The sequence below is a fragment of the Abramis brama genome, assembly GCF_963993115.1.
Source record: "Abramis brama genome assembly, contig: SCAFFOLD_62, whole genome shotgun sequence".
In the NCBI taxonomy this organism is placed as follows: Eukaryota; Metazoa; Chordata; class Actinopteri; order Cypriniformes; family Leuciscidae; genus Abramis; species Abramis brama.
The window spans coordinates 151,339-162,495 of NW_028155987.1; the positions used below are offsets into that span (position 1 = coordinate 151,339).

At 34.4% G+C, this 11,157-nt stretch overlaps 1 long non-coding RNA gene across 1 annotated transcript; it reads left to right on the forward strand.

The window, feature by feature from the left end:
* Positions 1–267: 267 nt before the first annotated feature.
* Positions 268–2,597, forward strand: LOC311077197. The gene is made up of 3 exons (XR_014604798.1): positions 268–366; positions 1,024–1,120; positions 1,762–2,597. It is a non-coding gene; the product is annotated as an uncharacterized lncRNA (long non-coding RNA).
* The last annotated feature ends 8,560 nt before the right edge of the window (positions 2,598–11,157 follow it).

The window sequence follows — 11,157 nt, forward strand, 5'->3', positions numbered from 1 at the left end:
CTGCACATTTGGTGCAGAAAGCTATATTTTTATAATTTCTTCTATCATCGAGAAGAAAAGCTGTGTAATCAACATTTATTCACGAGATCATATGTATTTTTATGTTTTTTTTTTTAATGTTATTATTTCGGTCTTGCCAGGGAAGCTGGATTGCTTTGCTGTTTATTGATATTTTTAAAATTATATTTTTTTTTTTCTTTTTTTTTTTTTTTTTTTTTTTTTTTTTTTTTTTTTTTTTTTTTTTTTTTTTTTTTTTTTTTTTTTTTTTTTTTAAAATTATATTTTATCAGTAGGAAATCGCGCTGAAGAAGTCTCGTTCCGAACACATCGCGATATTTGGCATCAGTTCACGTGTGTCAGATGTTGGTAGTAAATACCTAAATACGCTGTCCTAATAATGTGTGATATAATGTCTTTTCTGTTTGTCGATATTAATCTGCCATTATATCTGCCATCTCCACGGAGACTTTGCGTTTCATTGCTTTCTAATTCAAAACAGGGTGATTAACACTGCCTGTCACGTGACGTGCTATAGGCCTAGAGATAATAATATCAGATTAAAAATAGTACAATTAGTTCCAAAGTTGTATTTGTAGTAGAAGCACAGTAAAAACAACACTTACCATGCTTTTACCACAGTAACATTAGTTTTACTGTGATAAGTGTAGTAAAAAGACAGTAATCACAAAACTTGCCATGCTTTTACCACACTATTTGTAGTTTTAATGTGGTACTTATTGTAAATGCACAGTAACCACAACACTTACCATGCTTTTACCACAGTAACCATACTTTTACTGTGATTGATTTAGTAAAGGACAGTAATCACAAAACTTACCATGCTTTTACCTCAGTATTGATATATAAGTGATATTTGTTGTAAATGCATATTAACCACAACACTTGCCATGCTTGTAAGGCTTTATAATGTAACATCCAATATTTGTAAGGTATATCAGTACTTTTTCCTTTAAATAATCCTATATATTATACATAATGATATTTTCTTTTCTCTTTTTTCAGCTGAAAAGACCAAAAGGGCCTTTCGGACTCAGTCAGCCCATTATTGTTGGAGGAGAAGTAAACGGATTGACAGCTGCAAAGGCAAATATTCGCAATGGTATGTATGTGTTGGTTTTAACCCTAAATCAAACATTTTATCAAGCATTTGTTGTTTCTTAAAACTTTTCTCACAAAACCCATAGCCTAATCAGTACAAATATAGACTGAAAGTCTTAATAATTCACAAGATTTAACAAGTTGTCAAATTCGTACGGTACTCGTACATATTTGTATACTCGTACACAATCCTGCAGCTTTTACTCCTAGTGCTGTCATTGGCTACTGCCTCAATTCCTGTACATATTTATCGCGATATTTGTAAATCAGTTGCGCCATTTCTTGGAAAGTTGTTGGATGTCACACACACTGTCAGAAAGTTTATATTAATTGCAAATTGGTCCCCGTCTGTTTATGTTCCAGTGATACATGATGCATGATGTCTCTCCACACCTCATAACCTACCTCTGTTTGCAAGAGTGGAAAAGCTTATCTGACTTGTCACATGACATCAGATACTCGATTATTTTGTCATAATCAGATCAGTTACACTGCTGATAACTGTCCCGTTTGCATGTAAATCATTTTCATGATTATTGCTTGCTATTAAAGACAAACTTTTATTCATAGAAATGCCCACATTTTAGTGAACTTAATACATAAAAATGCTTTTAACATTTAATTATGCATCACTCTTCACAGAAAAATATCCCACAGTTATGGATGAACTCACTACGTCATCAAGTGCTGTGCTGGGCACATTGGGCAACAAGTGTCCTCCAACGTATTCAATCCGTGGCCAAGTTCTTCACATCTTCCCATGGGACACTGACAGTCTTCAGGTCTTCGTGGAACATCTGTCTCCGTGTCTTCCTTGGTCTTCCCTGTCTCCTGCATCCTCCTGGTGGTGTCCACTTCATCACTGTGTTTGGGTGTTGTTGTTTGGGCATGCGTAGGATGTGTCCAGCGAGGTGCACCCTTTGCTCTGTCTCAGTTTCTGAAAGTCTTCATGTGGAGTCCACTCCTCCTCAGGATCTCTTTGATATGCAGAACCAATATTGAAAATAGTGATTTATCTTTTTCCATATTGTTAAAGCATTTTGTTTTCTCTTTTCAGCTTCATAAACTGTACTTGATGTCTGCCTAATGCCTTTTTCAAAAAAGTGTCAGTGCTCATCAGGTGTTTTGCTAAAGGACATATTCATTGCATAGTTACAATAAAAGTGACCAATAATCACAAGGATATAGAATGAAAGTTGAGAATGTACAATGTTGTGCTTATGTTTTTGCCTATTTGTTCTTTAAAGCGAAGAAACAAATGTATGTTCACATAACAAAGTTGAATCTCATCTCTTGGTTTGTAAATATATAACTTCATCATAGCAATTTTTTAACGTTAATGTATGTGTCACTATAATAGATTGCTCCTGTATCTGGAAATTTTTAATTAACTGATTTTTATACTGTTGTGCAGTAGTTTTGGCACTACATTTGTCTTTAAACAGTTTGACATTAAATATTGGAATAAGCTTTCAAAATGGTGTCCATTCATTGTGCTTTTGCTACATTTATTTGAATATAACTGATATACCTTTAATATACTATACATACACTGTACATGTTAGAAGCACTTTAGTACATGTAATTATTTTTTATTAAAATACTGCAAAACTACCCTGCTGTAGGACATTGCTTAGAAAAAAGTTTCCCTTTCAAATGTATTTATGCATCAGTCTAAGCAAATCTGTGTCATTGATCATGTGAACTCGTTTTTGGATGGTAACCACACAAAGGAGTCTTTTGTTTTTAAATATGAGTTTTATAATTTAATTAGAAGGAATGCATGTTTAACAGCCTAAATATAAAATATTTAAGGTATCTATCCCTGCAGCCGGAACCAGAAGAGATCTGTCATCGTTTACCATAAATGGGCATGTAAGTGTGACGCATCTGTTCAGCTGGGTTTGTATTGGCTGTGACTTTATCGCAGAACTCGCTGTGATTGGACAATCGTTTAACCCATATAAAACGGCGGTTCATGTTACAAAGTATGTTTTGGTGTTATTATTACGTTAGTTATACATTAAGCTAACTATAAAGTGTCTCTATGTTGTGAGAAATTACTCCTCTACCGAGATCCTAACCCTAACCCTAAGCATGTCTGCACATTTCAATGAACTACAATACAATGCTTCCTGTTCACTGATAGAATGACAGAGATATGTGGGTAATGTAGTTTAAAACGTTTAGTAATAAAACAATAAATGTTAAATAAATAATATATTTAATGGACAACTGGATATCTAAATTTGTTTATTGTGCAAACCTTTATGACATATATGAGGGACAGGCTGAAATTTGATATTTTACTGTGAGCATTATAAAAATAACCTTTATGCCAGCTTTCCATATATGTCTGAAAACTGTGGCCAACATTATTTATTAAACATAGTATAAGCAGTTGTCCAGCCAATTTTCTCTTTGATACACTAACCGGACTTTGAGTTACAGCCATTTGAAATGTGCATTTGTTTGCTCTTCTGGGGGCCATTGCTGGGGCCCTGGGGGTGGAAGAACAGTATAATCTACACAGATCTATACACACTGTTACTATTACACAAGGATAATGCACCATTCAGTAAAACAACAAAAAAACAGTGCCAACATTTCCTTTTCACCGCCTCTTGCTGCTTATATTCCTGACATCAGTGATATATAGAGTATACTATATAGAGTATACTAGAATGATCAACATGGATCATCTTCAATTAAGCTTAAAGTATTTATAGCAAGATAGCCCACTGCAGCCTTGTTATTCACATAGCTTCCTTTTATTTCACTGCAAACTGGCATACATGCATGTATGTGCAACTTTTGTTGCATTGTTGTCCCAAATATCATTAACCCTTGTGTGGTGTTCATATTTTTGTTACTCAGCCAGTGTTCGTGGGTCTGGTGGACCCGCTGCATTTTGGGTTTTTTAATTCAACACAATCAAAAATGTTATGTTAAAATACTCAACAGATGTTTACTTCATCCCAATTACAAGCAATATAAACTGCATATATGGTTAATATTTTCTCTTTACCTTTATTAGATCACATTTAAGAATTGCAACCTCGTGTGGGAATGGCAGGAGCAGAAACACAAAACTCACTCTTGCACTCTTTCACCCTTACACACAATCTCTCACACGCACGCTCACACACACACACTCATGCACACACCCACAACACACACACACACACACACACACACACACACACACACACACACACACACACACACACACACACACACACACTCACTTGGATATGTGGTGTACGGTCACTCTCCATAGGTATAATGGTTTTTCTAATGTACAAACTGTATAATCTATCCCCCTACACTAACCCTACCCCTAAACCTACCAATCACAGAAAACTTTTGGCATTTTTTGAATTTCAAAAAACACCATTTAGTATGTTTTAGTATGAGGACACAGATGTCGTCATAAACCATATTTACGTTGTAATACCCATGTCATTATACACATTTGTGTCCTCACAAACCATACACACTAACAGCAGGCCCTGACAGGAGGAGGACAGAGTAAAGGTACACAGGACCTACAATTTCTACACTTTTATTAGCCATCCTGTGTGTAATATAAATGTGTAGGGTATATTATATATATATTGATATATTCCTCACAGAAAATGAGCCAAGGCCAATGAGTCTCAGTTTGAAAAAATAATTAATTGTATCATTTTTCTTTTGATAAAATGAAAAAGGGTCCAACAGACCCGAACACCATACAAGGGTTAACCAGATCTAAATTTTTATGTCCCAAGTAAAAGAATTATGGTCATTAATTATATGTAATTATTTATAAGTTATTAATTATATGTAGTTATTTTTAAAGAAATAAGAAATTAAAATTTCTCAAATAAAAATTTAGATTTACTTTACCAAACACCACTTTCAATACACAATAGTCACCATACTTTATTAAACAACACTTTATTGGAGAACAAAGCATAAAGTTGATAAAGTAGCATAAAGACAAATGAGATTCAAGATAAATAAAAATGTGTCTTCAAAAATACATTAACATCATATGAATCCATTCACAGCTGCTGAAGCCACAAAACGAGTGCCAGATAATTATATTCAGTCACCTACAGAAAACAGATTTGATATTGTGTTGGAAAATAATGATTCATTATCACAGCTAAACTGGTTTCTTGCTCTTCCCTGTATGTCTCTATCGTGTTCTTCTTCCTTGTCTAAATAGTTTGTTCAGTTAAAGAACAGAAGATGTGATCACTGATGTGGTGTAGCTTTTTCTCAACCAGAAGAAAGAAGTCTCAATATCCCATTGTCAGGCGTTCTCCAGTCCTGGTCTGAAAGTAAAACAAAAAACAGAAACCATTCAAATAAAGTTGTTTAATGGACAGTCGGGTCAGCTTATGTTCTGCGTTATTTAAAGCAGTGATGGTTTACTCTGGCCCTCAGCGTCCACTGTCCTGCACATTTAGCTCCGACCTCAAACCCTCCTGCCTATTGTCTAGAAGTAAACCTGAAGACTTTGGTTAAAATTTTCAGATGTGCTTGATTAGGGTTGGAGGTTAACTCTTAACTAACCTCAAAAAGTAGAATGCAAAGAGCCAGAGTTGCCTGTTCCTTACAGAAATTTACAAAGCAGCAGTCAGTACATTATATAATATACACATTGAAGTATTATATATATATATATATATATATATATATAATATTGCAGCACATAATATAAGCTAAGTACTGAACAAAAACAGTTTTACCCATATCAACAGCAACATATTTTAAAAGATTTTTAAGAAAGGCATGGTCTCTTTTGAGCCTTTGCCAGTGATGCTTGATTTCTTTCCAGACAACATACTCTTCTGTCAATTGTTTCAAGAGCTTCACTTGGTCAAAAACCAAGTGATAACCTGTACAATGTAAAATTGTCAACATCAAAATTATGTACAACATATTACAGCCTTGTTTCAATACAATACATACCAATGGACTCGCGCACTTTTCTGTCGTCTTTGGGCACCAGATGTTCCTTCCTCACCCGAAACAAAGGACTTATTCGATTAGCTTGCGTCTTCCTTCTCGGCTGTAAAACAAGAAAGTCTCAACTTACTCTATGTGCAATTACTATTGTTCTTTAAAAACATAAATTAAGACAGTTATATATAAGTTAATTTACCATATGATTCAGGAGAGAACATTTGATGAGTAAATACTGATATATTTAGAAACTTCACCTGGGAAGGGCTGATCACGGCAAGATTCGCTGCGACTCACTAGTAGCTCTTGTGGGGGTTGAGTTTGATATTGGTAGAGCTTTAAAAAAAAAGGACTAAGTAATCCTGCAAAACAGAAAGGAAGGTAATTTTAATACATTACTTGCAAATAGTCAGTTTATAACTGTAGGATATGTTTTCTGTAAAGAGTGTTGCATAATTAAATGTTAAAAGCATTTTTATGTATTAAGTTCACTAAAATGTGGGCATTTCTATGAATAAAAGTATGTCTTTAATAGCAAGCAATAATCATGAAAATGATTTACATGCAAACGGGACAGTTATCAGCAGTGTAACTGATCTGATTATGACAAAATAATCGAGTATCTGATGTCATGTGACAAGTCAGATAAGCTTTTCCACTCTTGCAAACAGAGGTAGGTTATGAGGTGTGGAGAGACATCATGTATCACTGGAACATAAACAGACGGGGACCAATTTGCAATTAATATAAACTTTCTGACAGTGTGTGTGACATCCAACAACTTTCCAAGAAGTGGCGCAACTGATTTACAAATATCGCGATAAATATGTACAGGAATTGAGGCAGTAGCCAATGACAGCACTAGGAGTAAAAGCTGCAGGATTGTGTACGAGTATACAAATATGTACGAGTATGATACGAATTTGACAACTTGTTAAATCTTGTGAATTATTAAGACTTTCAGTCTATATTTGTACTGATTGGGCTATGGGTTTTGTGAGAAAAGTTTTAAGAAACAACAAATGCTTGATAAAATGTTTGATTTAGGGTTAAAACCAACACATACATACCATTGCGAATATTTGCCTTTGCAGCTGTCAATCCGTTTACTTCTCCTCCAACAATAATGGGCTGACTGAGTCCGAAAGGCCCTTTTGGTCTTTTCAGCTGAAAAAAGAGAAAAGAAAATATCATTATGTATAATATATAGGATTATTTAAAGGAAAAAGTACTGATATACCTTACAAATATTGGATGTTACATTATAAAGCCTTACAAGCATGGCAAGTGTTGTGGTTAATATGCATTTACAACAAATATCACTTATATATCAATACTGAGGTAAAAGCATGGTAAGTTTTGTGATTACTGTCCTTTACTAAATCAATCACAGTAAAAAGTATGGTTACTGTGGTAAAAGCATGGTAAGTGTTGTGGTTACTGTGCATTTACAATAAGTACCACATTAAAACTACAAATAGTGTGGTAAAAGCATGGCAAGTTTTGTGATTACTGTCTTTTTACTACACTTATCACAGTAAAACTAATGTTACTGTGGTAAAAGCATGGTAAGTGTTGTTTTTACTGTGCTTCTACTACAAATACAACTTTGGAACTAATTGTACTATTTTTAATCTGATATGATTATCTCTAGGCCTATAGCACGTCACGTGACAGGCAGTGTTAATCACCCTGTTTTGAATTAGAAAGCAATGAAACGCAAAGTCTCCGTGGAGATGGCAGATATAATGGCAGATTAATATCGACAAACAGAAAAGACATTATATCACACATTATTAGGACAGCGTATTTAGGTATTTACTTACCAACATCTGACACACGTGAACTGATGCCAAATATCGCGATGTGTTCGGAACGAGACTTCTTCAGCGCGATTTCCTACTGATAAAATATAATTTAAAAAATATAAATAAACAGCAAAGCAATCCAGCTTCCCTGGCAATAAGACCGAAATAATAACATTAAAAAAAATAAAATAATAAATAATAGAAGAAATTATAAAAATATATTTTTATAATTTCTTCTATTATTTATAGTCATAAGAAATGGCCACCTTACAAATCTAAAGTTTCTAAACACAACAACTTATTGTCCTGACTCAACAGTTTTTAATCAAACCTCCGATAAAAATACGTTATCCAGCTTCTTAAAGCAGTGTCCTACTATGACAAGAAAACGCTAAAACTGCAATTACTTGCAACTGCAAGCGTCTTAGAGCGTTGTTAAACTCACCTTTTAATGTAGTTTTGCCTGCAGTTGAGGGTTGCTTTGGTCAAACTCACCTCTGAATGTCGTTTTACCTGCAGTTGAGTGTTGTTAATTTCACCGCTGCGTTGTTAAACTCACCGCTGAATGATCACGTGCGTTGTTAAACTCACCGCTGAATGATCACGTGCGTTGTTAAACTCACCGCTGAATGATCACGTGCGTTGTTAAACTCACCGCTGAATGATCACGTGCGTTGTTAAACTCACCGCTGAATGATCACGTGCGTTGTTAAACTCACCGCTGAACGCGCTAAACCTTTGCGGGGACTTTAATATCAGATTGCGAGGGTTTTTAAACATCAAAAACCAGTTGGAGGGCCAGATAAAAATTATCTGGGTGCCGCCATTTGACTCGCCCTGGCATAGATAATATTTTGTAGCCCAATGAGAAAAAAAGGAGTAAATAATTTAAACAAAATGAACAGCATTAGCTGCTATGGAAACCTGCTTTGGATGTATTATGTTCAGGACAAACGTAATAGCACTGCAATAGATTGGCTATATTAGGTTAAGGACCAACGTAATAGCACTGCTTATATTAGGTTAAGGACCAACGTAATAGCACTGCTTATATTAGGTTAAGGACCAACGTAATAGCACTGCTTATATGTTGGCATGTAACGTAATTGCGATTTGCAAAATAGTTTCCTCAGAACGTATGCCTGACATAGACTTGACTTATGGGCAAGTGAAAACAGACGATCGCCTCTGGTTTAAAAAATAGCTAAAGAAAAGAGGGATGTTTAAAGTCAGGAAAACAGAATAAAATGAAACAATCATATTTTAAGTAGGTTATGAATTTAAGAGAAGAATAATGAGAGAAATATAAAAAATCCAGTCAGACAACTGGAATTTAAACCCAAAGAAAAGTTAAGAGAAGACAACAGCGCTTATAGAGATTGTATAATTAAAACAGCTAAAAATGTGAATTTAAGTTGAGAAGCTATAACATTGATTAATTTGGTATAGCTATAACAAGCTAAAAGCTATTGACAATAGACAAGTTATATCTAATGATAAATGGAAAGAGATAACCCTAAAACAAAGAAGACAGGTAATGAGTAAAATAGAAAACTCAAAAATAAAAAGATGTAAGCAGAATAAAAACATAAAAAAATAAATAAAGCTTGATGAATAAAAAACAGCTATGGATAAAAAGAAGGATAGGATACATTGAAAAAATTTAGGTTGTTAAAGAGAAACAGGTGTGACCAAAGAGAATAATAAAAATAAAAACTAGTTTGTCAATTAAATAGGTTAAATAAATTGAATTTATATTAGACAAAGCTGCTCAGGTGTACTCAACAACAGAGCCAATGCAATTTACAGAGAATATTTTTATTAGTAGGAGTAGGAGAGTAGGAGAGAAGAATTCGGCATTAAAATGATGGAGAGTGCAAACAATTTGCATGAAGGAAGAGAATTAAAGAAAGTCTTGAGATTAAAAGTACATATTGAACAAGAATATAAATGAAAATGGAATGAATTGATAATATTAAGAATTAAAAGAGAAATTACTATGGGCTTTACTAGAAATACCCTATTTAAGAAGATATAAAAGCGATTGTGGAATAAAATCTATTAGTAATTAGTGAAGCATATACTCATAAAAAAACTGAGTAAGATACATAAATTAAAAAGATAATATCCGATTAATATGATGGATAAAAGAAAAATTAAATAAGGCAATACAAGAGCTATTAGAGCAAGGAGTTAAGGCAATTACTTATGCAATAACAGAAAGTCCTGGGGTGCGTTCTCCGATAACGTTGTCTCTTAGCGCGCTACGAAGACTCAAAAGGTACACCTTAACTACAGGTATACATTTCCTACGTGTGTTCTCCGAACTATACCTTAGGATGTTGCTTAAGGTAAACCTGCTTAAGTTCGACCTTAGCAGGCGCTGTCCATGGTCGAGGTGCTGAATAGGTTGATATCGATGCTTCGATGATCGATTGTGCGCTCTTTCCTTCACAGCGGTATAGGTAAAGTATTGAGAAAACAATGTTCTTTATAAAGAATGTTTTAGAAATAGAACAAACTGCATTTATCGGGGCTCATTGAAATATGTACATGCAGAAATAAATATGAGTATGTGTTTATAATTTAGCAAGTGTGCAATCCCAAACCCTCACGGCCATAAGTGTGTTAATGTTCTCCACAACGTATGCTGATTATCCACCAGCCATGTAGTTGACATACACTAACTGGCTCCGCGGACGGCGCCGTCTTTGATTTAAAACAAGTACTCGCTGTCTTGCTGCCATAGCTATAAAGTTTGTGTAAACTCATCTTTCTTTATATAGACTCCTAAGCCTTTTCTGTCAAATGGTTCGCCAGCTGATGTGCCTTAGGATAGTAATTAAAAAAGCTAACAACCATTAGTGTATGGAAACTTTATTAATGAAAACACTTCCATACACTGGGTGTAGGCTATAACAACTTAAGTATTTTATGTGTAAAATTTTAAAGTAAAGTAAAAATGTCATTTTAATACTAAATCAGATTTTATATTAAATGTTCATATAAAATTTTCTATGTGTAATTAAACTGCGATGTAAAAAAGCTTTTTGCGTAGTGGTGGCCACTAGCGGTATGAACCGTCAGCAGCGATAAGGTATAGCTAAGAGCGCTCCAGACCAACCTTACGAACGTATGAATTACAGAAGGTATACTTAACTAAGAAGGTTTCGGAAAACACGTATTAACGATAAGGTACTTCTTAAGGTAAAACTTAAGAACGACGTAGCGTTAAGGTAGTTTCGGAGAACGCACCCCTGTACAATAAACA